This window comes from Mus musculus, chromosome 14 (genome assembly GCF_000001635.26).
Source record: "Mus musculus strain C57BL/6J chromosome 14, GRCm38.p6 C57BL/6J".
Classification (NCBI taxonomy): Eukaryota; Metazoa; Chordata; class Mammalia; order Rodentia; family Muridae; genus Mus; species Mus musculus.
In genome coordinates this window covers 99,628,054-99,644,993 of record NC_000080.6, presented here as the reverse complement: position 1 = coordinate 99,644,993, position 16,940 = coordinate 99,628,054, and the positions used below count along the sequence as shown (strand labels likewise).

General features: G+C 41.5%; 2 long non-coding RNA genes and 1 pseudogene across 2 annotated transcripts in view; 1 reads left to right on the top strand and 2 right to left on the bottom strand.

The window, feature by feature from the left end:
* The window catches only part of Gm34061, a 110,853-nt gene that overhangs the window by 44,325 nt on the left and 49,588 nt on the right, over positions 1 to 16,940 (bottom strand). The gene's annotated exons all lie outside the window — the stretch shown is intronic.
* Gm33880 lies at positions 4,148 to 9,697 on the bottom strand. The gene is made up of 2 exons (XR_383693.2): positions 8,357 to 9,697; positions 4,148 to 4,310 (listed from the first exon to the last, which is right to left on the bottom strand). It is a non-coding gene; the product is annotated as a predicted gene, 33880 (long non-coding RNA).
* Gm9298 lies at positions 13,982 to 15,241 on the top strand (annotated as a pseudogene).

Below are 16,940 nucleotides of genomic sequence, written 5' to 3'. Positions count from 1 at the left end.
GCGCGTAGGCCTAGAGCCTTGTATACCAGAGCTGTGTGTGTGTGTGTGTGTGTGTGATCTTGGACAGGTTGTGTGAGCACCACAGAGTTCTTAGGTAAAACAAAATTATAAGATAAGATCCTGGCTCTCCATGTGTGTCATTTCACGGAGTTAAAGGTACCACTGAAGAAACGTTATGCTTCCATGTATTTTAGAAGCCCAGTATCAAATAGAATGGAATTCGATTGCAGGATTGCGCACACCTTTTAAATATACTACTAATCACCTATAAAAGGTGAAATTATGAGAAGCAATATCTAAATGTTCTTGACCACAGGGCTCTTCTTTTAAAATGTCAGCAGTGTGGCATAATCTATTGTACTTCCAAAACTTCCAGCTTTTGACCTGAAGTGACTAATTGCAAATTGGCATGGATACAAAGGTCATTATGGCAGCGATTATCAGTCATCTCTGAATCTTGTGTTTCATAAGTGGATGTATGGAAATACTAACAGGGGGCAGGTAAGGAGTGTTTTCCCGTTCTCGTGTATTCTCCAAATTTGCAGGGAGAGGTCATCTGTGTGTATGGCCTTCATTGGACAGATAAGAAAGAGTGCAAATTCATACATGTGCACACTGGCACCACTCAGCCCTGGTGCCACCCACTGTACAGTCTGTCTCCTGCCTTTCTTATGAGACCACAAGCCATCTAGACAACTAACGACACCTGTATTTCTGTTCAATATTTTATTTGCCAGATATCTATTATTTATTTTTCAGAAAATAAATACCAGCTTAAATTAGACATATTTATTTTACTATTTTATGTATATCAGTGTTTTACTTGCATGTATGTATGCACACCATGTGACTGCCTGGGGCTCACAGAGGTCAGAAAAGGTGCCAGGCCTCCCAGGACTGGAGTTGTAAACCATGGTAAGCCACTAGGTGGATGCTGGAAATTGGACCCAGAACTGTGAGAGCAACAGCTGATCTTAAGACACTGAACCAACTCTCACCCAAATGAATTTTTAACAAAATATTTAATATTAGTAGGTCTAGCTAGATAGAGGCCTATTCTCTAACTAGAATAGTTTCTAAAATTCTGTATTCACATACAGCTGGCCCAGTTCATGTTTCCTTCTCTTTTGTGATTATAAGTCAGGCACCACTAGACAGAAAAGCTCCCACAAGAATTTAACAAATAAAATGTTACCAATGACAACGGCTATTGCATCTTCCCAAAATGAAAAGGATAAAAACGGCCTAGGGTAACTGTGTATATAGCAAAGGCTATAGGGTTAATTATATTTAAACTAGATTCATATTTTAATTGTATGTAAAAAAAATACATTATATCTTTCTTTGTCAGCATTTTTTCATCCATTTTAACATTTACAGCCGAAAGAAGTCTCGCGGCCATGCATTTAATGTGAGGCTGTGAGAAGATTGCTCTCTATGCTATTGCAAGGAGCATTACTGATTTATCCCTTCAACTGTTATTAACTAAACCTTTCCCTGGATTTTGAGCAGAGGCCATACTCTATGCTATCCCTGAGAGCCTTCGATGTCTTCAGAATGACTTTGGCTGGGACTCTATTGTTAACACTGTGTGGCTAAGACTCTTTACTCAAACTTCCTCCCTCCCCTTTCTTTCACCTGGGTGAGACCTGCACTGCTGGGCAACAACTTTTCTCTCTGTCTCTGTCTCTGTCTCTGTCTCTCTCTCCTTTCCCCTCCTCCTCTCTCTCACCACCTTTCCTCATAGGTTTTATCCCAGTGCATCTCTTATATGTCCTGATATATGTACTTATATGTACTGATCTTAGGTTGGTTGGTTCTTGCTTTATAGAGGGCAGAGGCTCCTATTAACCAAATCCACACAATTGGAAACGTAGACCATTTACTTTTTAAATGTTGTTTCCAAACAAATTTCATTACAATGAAGTGTTCCCTAAGAGCTGATAGGTAGGATCCAAGTTCAGGCTCCGAACGAACCAGGTTTGGTGGTGCAGGTCTGTAGTTCTAAAACTCTGGAGGCAGAGGCAGGAGGATCAGAGTCCATGGTCTTCCTTGACTACACAGGGATTCAAGGTCAGCCTGAGATATTTGAGGCTCCCACCTTAAAACAAAGAAACAGATTTACATAAATATTTTAGAGCATTTTTATATACATTGGAAGATTGCATTCTAGAAGCCTTTGTGTACTTGAATTGCTTATACATTTTCGTAGTGGTGTGTGTGTGTGTGTGTGTGTGTGTGTGTGTGTGTGTGTGTGTGTGCATGGACATGTATGTATGTTACTTAAGTGTGTAAAAGCCAAACTCAGACCCTTATCCTTGCAGGCACTTTACTCAGTGAAGGCACTTTACTGAGTAATCCATTTCCCCAGCCCTGTCTAAGTGAATTTTAAAGTGTGTTTTCACCTACCGAGGGCCATAAATGATGAAATCACTTCAAATTTCACTCATTATTAAATAAATAATCATAAACCCTCAAAAGGGAAGCTCTACCTTCTATCATAACCCTTAACTCTCTCCAACATTGACAGATAGACAATATTCAGAAAATAACAGAAATTGAAAACGCAAAAGAGGAAAACGCGTCTCCTGGATGAATTTCTGTGGAGTCGAGTAGGTTGGGGAGCAGTTCGCATGGCTGCTCACTCTTGGCCAACAGCTCACAGAATCTGGCTAGTGAAAGCAGAGGAATTTTGTGTGGGTTTGCGTACTCATTTACTCTCCAAAATAATCCCATCTGTGAGCATGAGGCATGCTCTATGTGTTTCTGCTCATTAGGAGACCAGACTCAAGCAAACGTGCTCACCCACTTCACAAGCTAGGTCCTCTCGGACTGACTCATCCATTTCTGTGTGCCCCACCAAGCTTGGAAATGTAAGACCCACACGTGCTCTCTGAGCTGCCTGTTTTAATTTACAGCTTAGGGAAACATAATATTTTAGTGGCTTACACTAAATCAGGCACCCAAAGCAATTAGACACTTGGGGAGTGGGAGAGAATGAGTGTTTTAAGGCTCAGCTCTAATTTATTTTTATTGATTCATCGACCCTTGGGGTCAACGAGACAATTTTTCCAATTTTAAGTAAAGTTTTCCCTGTTAAGAGATATCTTTTAGAATTCTCACTTTTCTAGACTGAGTCTCAGGTAAAAGATGACCTTGCAAGGGTACACTTGAAGTAAATCAGTTGGAATTTGTGCCATTTTCCCATAGAAGGAATGTTTGTTTTCTGTTTATTTTTACAGGCAGCTCATGGTTAACTACTGTATTCTTTGATTTATAATGAAACCTCAACTAAGCCCGTGATGGAGTTGTAAGGACTTACAAAGAAGGCTTCGCCCTCCACCCTTAGGGTCTCCCTGACTACTGCAAATCAGAACTGAAAACCATTTAGGTCTATTTAAAAGCTCCACAGCATCCAGTGCCTCTTAAGAGGCACTAACAGAGACAGTTCCACGGTTGCATTAGGACTCTGACCAAAACAAAGGAAATGAAGCCCTGGGCCGGGTGGGAGGATCAAGGCAGGAGGCAGACTTTGAGAAGATTACATATTAATTTTCCCAGAAAGTGCATGTTATTTTATCTCTCAAAGTATCTCTTTGAAGCAATAATGTATGAAGATTAGTGTGTTAATATCTGTACAACAAAGTCTTCCATTTTGACTAAAACTTCTCGTCCATTAACAGTAGAGGAGCAGGGTACATGCCTCTGTGTGTGTGTGTGTGTGTGTGTGTGTGTGTGTGTGTGTGTGTGTGTGTGTGTGTGTGTGTGTGTGTATGTGTGCATGTGTGTGCGTGTGTGTTTATTTTAAGCAAGTAGAAAGTATTATAGCTAACAAGCTGCTCTTCAGCATTCAGAAAGATATCACTAATGTACAAAATAAAGTCAAACTGTGAAGTAGCACAAGGAATGCACAAATATTGATTTTCATATGACCAGCGAAAGCATTTATATTCAGCTTTGGGGACCAAGTGATTTCAAAGAATATTTTCTGTCTTTAAAAGTATGATGGTGAAACTCATTTGGTTTTTATCTATGTTCACAAAAGTTGACCCACTTAGGATGAACACAAGCCATTGGCTACACAATTGGCCCATGAGTTTGGAGTGTATGAGTTCATGTTCTGCACTAAACCATAACCATGACAGTGTGAATGTTCAAAATGAAATATCATATTTATTCCAAAACTGGGTACGCTTTACAGGAAGGAAAACTCGTGTTTGCGGTGGCACAACACTTGTCCATTCGCTGCTTCTGGAGAACTTCAGCATATGTCCTGCACAGTGCTTGGAGCATTTTGCTAATCAGCTGACCTTAAAAATAAGAAGATAACCCTAGATTATCTGGGTGCTTCCAATAGATTCACAGGGGTCCTTTTTGTGTAGATGTATGCGTATGGTGGACGTGCATGGGACCGTCATGGCCCAGGTTTACAGAAGAAGGTTTGAGAGAGCTTCAGCCCCTGATACCTCAAACCTGAAGATGTCAGGAATTGGCTACCTCCCCTCTCCCAACCTGGCACCACAAAGCGTCTCCCCCACCGTCAACCACAGCAGGGATTTATTTCCCTGCCGGTTATCAGGCTTCACTCATTGGTTGACCTTATAAGGTTCCCTCACCCCACCCACTTCCCTACAGCCTCCGATTATGTTGATGAAGCATCGTCCAATACCCCTTCCCTGACCAATGGTAAACGGCCACATAAACCTTTGCCCAGAGCCCCGAGTCACCATCCCAGGGACGTAAATACGACAATAAATGCACCATTTCTCTGAAGCTATTCCAGGGTGTGTTCTTTGCCCTGCACCTTGCGGACTAAGCTTCCCCACTCCAGACGTAGTGTCTGTAGTGTAGTCCTCAGTTTCTCTCCACACTGTGTATTGCAGTAATTTCCCTTGTTGCTGTGACTCGTCTAGCTAGCCAGCATGCTCTGGGGTCACCCGAGGGTCCTTAAATGATGAAACCGCAGAAGAATTACATGAGAAGGAAGGAGTTTTGAGGCTTACCTGGAAATGGCTGGCTTTGAGCGTTGAAAGGGCCAATAAGCCAAACAGTGTTTGGGGAATGAAAGGGCAGTAAAATTCACAACAGCACACCACCCGCCTCCGTTCCCACCAACCCTTCAAAAATCAGTAGCCATGTCTATACACTGTTTTTAGCCCAGGGGAAACCATTTGCAGCTTCTAACTTCCCAGTTACAAGTTCATGTTGTTTTCTGGCATGAAGTTTTTGTAAGAGTAATGAGAAAAAAATTTAGTTCCGTGACTTTAAATGTTCAAAAATGGACATGTATGTGTATATGTGTGTGTGTTTTATGTTAAAACGTTTTATTTCATATATGTGTGTACACATATATTTTATTAATATATGTATATATATATATGAGTGTGTGTTGCTAATGAGTACTGGGTTTTTTTATTGTGATGACAGACAAAATTCTAAATTCAGTTAAAGTTTTTATAGACAAATTTAGGTGACTATAACATAAAATGATTATGAATGACTATAAATTATAAATGATTGTAAATTACAAATGATTAAATCAGAAGCTTTAACATCTTACAAAGTAAATTATTTGTTATTTTAAAAATATTTATTGCCTGGCATGGTGATGCATGACTTTAACCCCGGCACTCAGGAGGCAACGGCAGGAGGATCAGGACCTCTGTGAGTCTGAGGCCAGCTTTAACTTCATAGAGAGCTCTAGGATAGCCAGCGCTACACAGTGATCTCTCTCCCCATACTTGTGTCCGGTCTTGTATATGCCTATATTTATTTGTGTGTGAGAGTGTTGGTGCACATGTTCTACAGCAGGTTCACGACTGCTATGATCTAATGAGGAGGTCTGGGGTCAATTTTTGGAATCTATCTTCCACCTGTTGAGGCAAGCTCATTCTTGCTTTTCCAGGCTGGCTAGACCATGGAATCCCAGCCCATTCTGCTGCTGGGGTTAGAGCATTGAGACTGTAGATGCTCACCATCATATCCAGCTTTCTGTGTGAGATCCAGGGGGTGAACAGGTTTCTGGGCTGAACCATCTTCCTGGCCCATTCCCCTCATTTCTGAGGGACATTACCTGGCTAAAGTCTTATCTCTAGAGAGATAATGGCTGTTGATGGCTGCCTCTTCTAGAGCTACAGCGCTAGATGAGAGTTGTCTGTGTTGCCCCTGATTCAGCCACTTCTCAGATGTATGAAGATGGATGCCTCTTCTAAGACAGCTGGCCTGATCTGTTCATGGGTTAAGTACTAGCAGCCAGAGTACCTGGCTGATAGGATAACTATGAAAATTAAATAGGACTACTAACCACTCATGAAGTGTATGTACTACTCTTTTATTTTATTTGCATCTAGTCAAATTGCTATACATACAGCTTTTTAATTGTAATAACTATATTAAATTATTGAAATGTCTCTATTGTGAATACACAAATGCTTTCAGTGTGTTGATTAAAAGTCTAATACAGTTTGGCTTACAACCTTGCTTCCTTGGAAGTCTGCTACTGTGTCATAAAATAGGCTGCTCAATCTTCTAGGTTTTTTAAAATTCATTTAAAAACTCCAAAATCTCAGTAAAAAATGTAAGTCGTTATGCTGTGATTGGGAAGAAAGAAGTCCATGTTTCTACAAATCATAAAAGATAAAGAAAAGCACGTTTAAATTCCCAATCCCAATGAATTCAAGGAATTTACAAATGGAATGTGGGTCAATTTTCCTAATTGTGATGAGCTCCAGAACTAGATTCTAGAGGTGGCTTTTTTTTTTTAATTCTGTATTTCTTCTATTGTGATAGTGATGCCTTGAATTCTGCTGGTTAGCTTCCATGCAGCTCACTCATTGGTTGGAGTTAGATATTTTGTATGGCTTGAGAAAAGGCACACACAAACACACACACACACACACACACACACACACACACACACTTACACCAGATAGTATAAAAGCACCAGTTTCCTGTTTCCAAAATAGGACTAAATGACTTAATTTGAGATTGTACTGAAAATACAAGAGCCTCAACTGCCCCCTAACTTGGATGTTGCAACTCACTGACACCTAGAGGTGGTATCCATCTTTCTGGCATCACAATATGATTCTACCTATAAAGTCCACACTTGGGAAACAAAAAAATCCAAACAAAAACTATGACAGCATTTTGTTTGTTTTTCTCTTAACATTTTGGGTGAGTTTACAGTTTTTTGTTGGGCTACATTCATAGCTATTTTGGACACTATGTGGACCACAGGATGGTCACCCTTGGACAGAAAGAGTTGATAGTCAGATACTGATGGATTCATCTGATGGTCTCAGGAAAGGGAACATAGAAACACAGGCCTTCAGAAGTGAAGGACCTGGAGAACAAAATAAATGAGCAAAACTAGAGAAGAGATGAAGACACCGTGCACATCTTCTCTCCTGGGACATAGCCCTGTAAGGCTAAAATACCAATCGATTAGCGCTATGGAGTCAGTGAGCGCCCTGTTCCAAACAGGCAGACAGGTTCCCACACCCTCCCCAAAACCCTGTTAGATCTTGTCATCCTCCTGTCTCACTTTCCAGATGAAGGCTGTAACTCAAGCTTCTTCATGGCTCCTCTCAGTCCATTACCAAACCAGGTCGAAACCTTAGCCCATAGTATCCAAAACCATCTTCCACTACCTCATACTGTCTGCTAGCATGTTACATTCCAAATCCACACCTGTGTATTTAGCTCCCAGGAAATGTTTAACAAGCTGATGAAGAAACATGAGCAGAAAGTATAAGGGAGAGGAATTGTCAAAGTAGATGCAACTACTAGAGGAAGAAAATAATACATACATGAAAATTTTGTCCCAAATAACACTAGCTGATGGATAACAAAGACTATTTTTTTAAGAACTCACAACTGTCTGTAACTCCAGTTTCAGGAGATCTAATGCCCTCTTCTTGCCTCCCTGGGCAGACATGCACATAACGCACAGTCATACATGAAGACAAATAGCCACACACGTGAAATAGAAAATTAAAAACAAAGAAATTCCCCTTCCCAATAACTGGCCCTGCCTCCTGAGTCACCTCTTTCTCTCCTGTTGCCTCTTATCAGATCATCCTACCCATGATTACCTCTCTCATCATCTCTGCCACTGTCACCATGACTACCACCACCACCACCAAGTTCCCCAGAAACATCAGTGTACTGTTGTGGTTTGTGAGACTTGGTCATCACCTAGGGTGATGACTGGGCCCTTGTAAAGCAAACACTGTCCTTGTCTTCCAGGAGTTGAACCACCTGTAAACTCTGTCTGCATTTCTTTTCTTTAGATTCCCTGCATTGACGCTTACTTACCTGCTCCCCCCTTCTGCAGCTTGCCCCCTCTACTTACATTGACTGTTCTCTACTTAAGGCGCTATGCCTTCCAAGCCAACAGAATCCAGAGCCAGCATTGTTCTCTAGGAGCTTTTCACGAATCCTTCTGAAACTCCAGTGTCTTTGTCCTAACCCCTTTAATCTGCATGTCCTTTAAACGGATTGTTGCTGAAAGCTCTTTATTCTAATAGGTTATAAATTATAAACCGTAGGAAAAGTTAACAAATCTTTGTTGACGGAATGAATGAATAAGCCAATTTATAGTGATCACAGTCTAGCTTTGCTAGAGTTACCTGCCTTTGTCTTCTGCTGGAACGAGAACACAGATATCAATGTGCCTATTAACAGCCTTCTGGAACTTTTCACAGTAAGTCTTATAAACTAGATAGACATTCACTGTAAGTCTTCTGCTCAAGGTGTTAAGAATAAGTGAGTGTTCAGTGCTTAGATCTGAACAGAAGATCAGCATCTCTATCTCTAAGGCTTGGGGAACGCCACAAAAGAGGGAGCATAAAACACGTAAGAGCGAGATGACAGGCAGAAGTGCTTTGAAAGCCTACAGGCTGTCTGTGACATGGCTGTTGCAATCATGAACTCACAGCAGCTATGGTTGCCTACACTAAACTTGGCTGGTCAACTATTAGTCATGCATTTAGGGAGGGGCGCAGGGGACCCTATGTGTCCCCGAGGAGCCAATTGGTTATTAGTGGCCACTAGGTGGTGGAGAGGATTGTCTTCTGTTGTGTAGTGTTGATGAGCCTGCAGGTGCCAGTGGAGAACTCCACACTCACATTTATATGGAAGTCCCAGGTTGAACTCAATGTGTTGCAGGACAAAACAAAAAGACAATGACTACAGATAAAGGACTTATAAGAGGGAGGAGGGTTGGTGGAGGTGGGAGAAGATAACAGAAAGCAGGAAGTAAGTGCAATTAAGATACATCACCCATTTGTATACAGTTATGAAACTGTGAACAAAGAAGCAACAGTATGAAAAAGGCCCAAAGAGAGTATTCTGAAAGAATTTTAGAAAACATATGCTAAGGAAAGATTAGAGTATGAGAATAGATTCAGCAGCAAGATTAAAGAATAGGTCAGTGTTACTAAGCTAGACTCACTGCCCAGAATTCACTTCTGAACTAAGTTAAGAAAGGATGCTGTTCCCACCTCCCTGAAGGGAAGATCCAAAGGTCCTGCTTGGGGCTGGTGAGGTGGTTTTATGGGTAAAGTCACCTGCCACAAAAGCTTGGCTACCTGGAATAGAAGTAGAAGTAGTAGGAACAGAAGAGAACCAACTCTGTCCTCTGCCCTCCACATGCCATCATGACACATGCTGTCCTGCACACACACTGTGAACATACAAATACACACACAGCAATAATAATAATAATTATTAATAATAATAACAGTAACAATAGTAATAATAAATTTAAAAATAAGCCTTGGTTATAGAAGTTTGATGAGGTCGTCTCTTTGCTCCTCACTATAAAGTGGTCTGAGCGATTTGTTAGAGAATACTTTTCTCTGTCATTCTCTTGTGATCCATCTGCCTCCCCAGAATCTATAGTTCCAGCAGGTGATGGAATTGAGTTGTCTGCCCTGATGGTATAATTAGTGACCACATGGAGTCAGTTCTTAACAGTCCTGTTGCTTTAAGCATGGTAGTCATTTGTCTTAGGTTATTTTTATTCTCTTACTTAAGTATATAAACATGAAAGTAGACATAATAAATCCCTGCTCATATAAAGCTATGAAATGAAGATGAAAATAACTTTAATTATTAAATTAAACAAAAACATCAGAATCTAAAATCCAGATAAAGAAATTGGAGGTATTTGGTATGTACTATTTTGTCATCACAATCCATGATACAGAATTTGGACACTATGTGTCCTCTACCTTTATCTTGTTCTTAGTCATTCCATTTGTAAATTAGTGGCCCCTTTGTGCCAAACCCCCCATGACAAGCACACACCTTTCTCTTGTGGTGCTTTTTAATTTTTTATTTTGTTTTATCCTTCTATTTGAGACAAGGTTCTCAATGTTTTCTAGCCTGGCCTCAAACTCTCCATTCTCCTGCTTGGGGCTGACCAAGTGTTAAGATTATAGGAGTGGTGCATCCTTCCCAGCTTTCTGTATCTGATGGGGTTCACATGTGCTATGGTCACTTATCTGCTCATATCTACACATGTGCTGTCTTTTCATTTATGCCTGCTTCAAAAGCAATGGGACAGTCAGTTTTCCGCTCTCCAGGTGAATTCTTATCTTGTCCCTCCTCCAAAAACAGAAGGGACAAACAGTAGACTGTGAACAAGTAAGAGGGGACCTTTGTTTGTCACATAAGAGTGTACATTTGGATGGGAAATAAGTCGCTATGTAAGAAGGACAATTCTAATAGCACAGTTTTGATCTCTGGGTACTAACCAGGAACTTGCTGATGAGTACCACCATTCTGAGACAAATCACTGCTACGGCAGTGGTCTCCTCCAGAGCAAGGGTGCAGAGAGCAGCTCACAGTCTAGGGTAGCTGTTGGGTCTGGCAGGTCTCAAAGGTTCGAAGTAGGAGTAGAGGATCCCCAAGTTGGACAGTGAAAGACTGCCAGAGTCCCACTGTGGAGGGTCTCTAGTGGTGGTCCTGTCTCTGGCAGGTCTCAGTCGTACTTTTCTTTTCTCCAATAACATCTGGGAGACAAATCTCTGTCCAAAGCCTGGAGCAGACCTCAGGTTTAGAAGCTGGCTTCTAGTGGCAAAACCGCTTGTGTGGCACATTCCTCTGTGGAGCCTGATAGGCCCTGATTGGCTGAGCATTTGTGTACAAATGAGGCATAAAATGGGACCCACCAGAAGAGAGTGTTCAGACCCAGAAAGGAAGAGAGAGCACCCACAAAAACCTGGACTTGTTCTCAATTTCGGACTAAGTTCTACTCTATCCCTCTTCCCCATAAAGCAGCCTGTTGTGCGTGAGTTAAGGGCTACTGGGACCTTTGTTCCCTGCTAATCCAACGTTTCAGTGAAAGGGAACCTGGGATCTCCACCTGCCACTCTCTAATTGTTCCGGGTCCGGGTCAGGGGTACGGGGTGGGGGTGGGGGTGGGACTTCAAACACAGCCTGCTGTTGGCATCTAAAGCATTGTCACATCTATTCCACCAATCACCTCCAACTCTGGAACCTTCCACCACCACCTAATTTTGGAAAGTAGCACTGGCAAAGGGGGAAGAGGAGAACAATAGCCCATGGACAGACTACTAACTCTATCATTTATTTATTTATTTATTTATTTATTTATTTATTTATTTATTTTAAGAATTTAGAAAACAGAATGGTTCAAAGGAAATCTTGATCACCCTTAACTACAGAGACAGCCACTGCCAATATTTTTTGAGTGTATCTTGCTATCCCATAATCCTTATCCTTTGCCTATTCTTTCTTCATTCATAATGTGATATCAGAGAGGCCATGTCAGTCCTTCCTGTAATGTAAAGACATGTAAAGACATGTTGTTTGTGACTGTGGGGTGGGAAGACTTTAATATGGAGCAGAGAACTTTCTCTGAGGAATCCGATAAATCTCAACGTTAAACACAGTTCTGGAACTTTTCTGAGGACTTAATTTTCTTCTGCGGAGAGAGGGGAAAAAAAAAATCTGTGTTTAAAACATCTCTTGCCCTGAAAGATCGTTAGAAAGTTTTGAGAATAAGGAAGTCAATAGGCTTTGTCTGAAATAAAAGCTAGTGTTCTGAAAAAATAGAAACGTATTTTAAATTTTGTCTATAACCTTAATTGGAAAGGATCCCAAATTTACCATATTTAGAATGCTGAGGTAGTTTGGGATCTGAGACAAACAGTAAGATTAGTATATATACCAAAGGTATAAGGCTAACCAGACAATTGGCGTTAATATTAAGTAAATCAGAGATCAGAGCAGTAAATATTTGAGCAAACTTTGTGTCTCAGGAGTCGGGTGACTCACAACCTCCCACAAGTTCAGACAAAGTGGACTTTCAGGAGAATTCGCTGCTTTCCCAGTTACTCAGCAAGGCTTAGGGGAAGAGGTGAAAAGAGAGAAGAAAAGGTTTCCATTGGCTAACAATAGGTGGCGTTTCCAGGAATGGGGCTTAAGGATCAAAGAGAAAAGGAATTGATTAACTCATTTAGAGAAGGCAAGAAATTAGGAAGAAAGCAGAAAACACCTGGGCTCCCCTTGAAGACAGGGGCTTGCGCAATCTCTCCGAAACTTATCTGTCACTTACTCATCCACCAGCCAGAGAACTTCTAAATAAATATTCAAGGAGCAACTACTTGCTAGGCAACAGTTTGGAGATGAGAGGCAACCACAGCATGCCGGGTGATTCTGAAAGGATAGATTTACTTCATGAAAGAACCCTTAGCTCACTCTCCAAAACCAAAAGGGATTGGGCAAAACAGCTATTTGTCGCACCCATCTCTAAATGAACTGATTCTGAGTGATAAAATTCATTTTGCACTCTGCAGTTTGGCAGAAGTCACCAAACATGGAACCTTGCCCATCACCAATGTTCAAAACATCTGACAACTCCGAGGGCCTGGCTATTACCTATGCATATTTTTGTGCGTATTCACTTGTCCACAGGACTGCATAGATCATCACAGCACAAGGGTGCATAGATGCACGTGTGCACACGTGCGCGCTAATACACACACACACACACACACACACTCATACACTCACACATTCGCACGTGCACGCTCACTCCCACAGACAGGTACATGTCTGGGGGTGGCATTAGGCACTGGGAAATGTGGATACACACAAATTATCTTTGGAAATTAATATGGGATTTAAATCATACCTACGGGTCAATATTCAACAGTTGCAACAAGTATTTGACCCGTTGTCCATGATAAAATAACATCAAGATACTAATATATTCTCCTTTAGGGATTATATTTTCGTTCTATTTCTATCCAATGGCTGATTTCCGTTTATATCTATGAAATGAGGAAATGTTCTGGTGTTTGAAATGTGAACACAATGTTGCCATGATTCTAAAAAAAAACCAAAAAAACAAACAAACAAAAACAACAACAACAACAACAAAACTCAAGCAATTCAAAATTGTTTCCTGGTAAAACTGCAAGCACCTCCCCTTTCTGGTGTCTTTGAGTCTCTGATTTCAGATGCATTAGTCATGTTCCTTGAGGCTGAACCTCATTTTATTAATTTCTGAAGTTTTCTCCTCATATAAAGGTAGCTGGAGTTCTGCAAGAGCATTAGAACAAGATCAGCCTGTTCTCAACGTGACAAATTATACGGTTTCTATGTGAACACTGCCGTTCTTCATTCAGAGTCAGAAAGCATGGGAGCTGAGATGAGTCATAGTTTCCCGACACTGGAAGAACTTGTTTGCTTCTCCCGCCTCTGAAATGCCATCAGAGAAGAACTCGATTCTTCCCAAGGACCAGCGAATTCTACAAGATCACATTCTAGATAAAGGAGTTTGAAACGAAGAACACACCACCACCACCTCGGTGTAAATTTAACACCACCACCACATCCCTTGCACGCAGAGGCAAGGCTGAGAAAGCGGTTTGGTTAACCCCCAAGCTGCCTTTAGACAAACCAGTATTGAAGCTTTCTTAGATGTTCAGACAACAAGGTGTTTTAGTGATGCTGTTGTCAGTGAGGAATAGCAAACTCTTTAGAGGCGAATATCAAACCATGGAGATTGATCAATGACCGTGCTGGTGCTCACCACAACCTGCGAGGCAGAGATCTTTGTCCACCTGACTGAAGCTTTGACATTTTCTTTAGTGGTCTCATTTCTCAATGACACAATGTACTCCTCTGTTTTACACAACTGTCAGAACAACAGTCCACCTATTCATATCAGCAACACGAAAACAAAAACAATGTGTACAGAAGGTAGGAAGAAAACAAAACAAAGACTTATAAAAGAAGTCGGCATCCATTCAGCAGCTGCCTTTGTCTTCTCCCCAGCCTGCCTGAAAATGTCATACTTCGGCCTGGAGACTTTCAACGAGAACCAATCTGAGGAAAACTTGGATGAAGAAAGTATGATTTTAACGCTGGTCCCATTTAAGGAGGAGGAGGAGTCAATCACAGACTACCCTATGCAATCAAATGTTTCTTCTTCAACCTCAGACCACACACCACCAGCCCGTTCGTTCTCTGGTGAGGCATGCGGGAATCAAACATCCAACCAGATCCATACCAAGCACCTGTCCTCCGCCCAGCCTGCCTCCTATTAGGGACGTGTCCCGGAACACTCTTCGGGAGTGGTGTCGGTATCATAACTTGAGCATGGATGGCAAGAAAGTTGAGGTCTATTTGAGACTTCAGAGACACTCATATTCTAAACAAGAATGTTATATTCCCAATACATCTCGTGAGGCCAGAATGAAGCAGAGTCCCAAGAAATCCAAGATTGTCACCAGAGGAATCGGGTCTCCAAGCAGGTGCCAAAGGAAGAAGCAGGAGAATGGTATCCTGGGAATTCTAACTTCACCTAAGGAGTCCACATTTGCAGCCTGGGCAAGGATTGCCATGAGAGCAGCTCAGTCAATGTCTAAGAATCGATGTCCTCTTCCGTCTAACGTGGAGGCCTTTCTGCCACAAGCCACTGGATTCAGATGGTGTGTAGTCCATGGCAGGCAGCTCCCTGCACGTAAGAAAGGCTGGGTTCGCCTGCAATTTCTTGCTGGACAGACCTGGGTTCCAGACACTCCCCAAAGGATGAATTTTCTCCTCCTGTTACCGGCCTGTATTATCCCAGAACCAGGAGTGGAAGATAATTTTCTATGTCCTGAATGTGTTCAGAGCAACAAGAAGATCCTAAGAAACTTTAAAATTAGAAGCCATGCAAAAAAAAAAAAATGCCCTACCCCCAAATATGCTGCCTTAGACAAGATTTTACTCTGATCTAAAGGGAATGGAAGAATAGTCTGTGATCCCTATAATGGCTAAAAACAAACAAACAAACAAAACAAACAAACAAACAAAAAAAACTGGCTGTCAGTTATCAGAAGCCCCTCCTCCTGTCTCCCAGCAGAGTAGAGACTGCTGACAAATTAGCATCCATCTCTCTAACAACAGCCTGCTGCATCTTAACATCTCTGACAGCTCCTCATGGCCTTGTGCTGGATTGGCTAAATGCTTAGCTATCTGAGAAATGATTTGGTTTTACTGGGTTTGTTTTGCTGTACTTTTTTTAATATAGATTTTTGGTGGGGGAAATGGGGAGCAGTTTCAAATTAGCAAAGCAGAAAGTACTTTAAAATATATATATATATGAAAAGAAAACAAAACAAAACAGGCTTTAAGTTTCAGTTGAATTAGGTTGGGACCCTGGTATCTAAGCAACTCAATTGTTCTCTACCTCCCTGTCTGCATCCATAGGAAAAAAAAAAAAACAGTTAATGATATCTATCCTGTAGACATTTATGAAAATCAAAAGATAAATTTAAAGGGCTAGTTTACACTTAGTTACCGTCACTAACCCTTCTTTAAAACTTAATGAATTTATCTCACAAAGTAATTTGAGGAAGGATGTATCCAATATGAAATGTGCACACAAACACACACACACACACACACACACACACACACACACTTCTGAAAAGTTGCCAAACACAAGGGATGGCTACTAGAACCTCTGGTGGGTTTCCCAGGCCCCAGGGGATGGCTGCACAGCCACGTGCACATGGGCAGTACTAATTGGATTCTGGGTGTTATTTTAGAGAGAGAGAGAGAGAGAGAGAGAGAGAGAGAGAGACAGGAAGTGTGGAGGGAAATTTGAAGCTGAGGAGAATTAGAGAGAGGGAATGGCTAGAGAGATATAATAAGATGCATTGTATACATGTATCCAAATTTCCAAAAGTTATTTTGAACTTTAAAAAGTTGCTGAAGAAAAATTATCACCAGAGAACTCGTGAAAACTCTAGATCAAAGACCATTCTCAGTACAGAAATTACCAACCTTAATTCCCCCATGCTAACCCAATAAACTGCCCAGCACTGTCCCCAGCCAGGCCATCTAGTTTCTGGTGTAAGTTTGTCAGGGTTGACAATGAGAAGATGAGTTGGAAGAGGAGGAGCTGCAGCTGACGCCATCCTCCGTGGCCTCTCAGGCTTACTAAGGGTGGCAGCAAGACAGAGGTTAGTAACAAAGTCACCTGCTTCAAATCCTTTCTGAAGGGTGCAGGCGGCTAGACGTAGGAACCAGCAACTGCTAGGAAGACAACCACACTGTTGTATAAACTCTGTATTCAGGCAAATCTCACTGCTTCATACTGACCGTGTGCTCTTCATTCAGTTTCTGAAACACTCCGCCTGCTTCTTTGTCATCTCGTGGAGTTGTAATGGCTCCACAGACAGTTTCTCTAAGGATGTAAAGGTTTATCAGATTAGAGTGACTTGGTCCGGTTCCCAGGACATGGCCCACCCTATAGATGTCAGTTTCTTTCATCATGAGCAGTTCCTGATTTTAGAATGGGACTTCCTATGCTAAAAGAAATGGAGAAGGCAGAAATAGACTGACCATAAACCAAAAATCACTGGGGTGGTCAGCGTTCTTGTCGTCATAGCAATCACAATAAGAGGTTG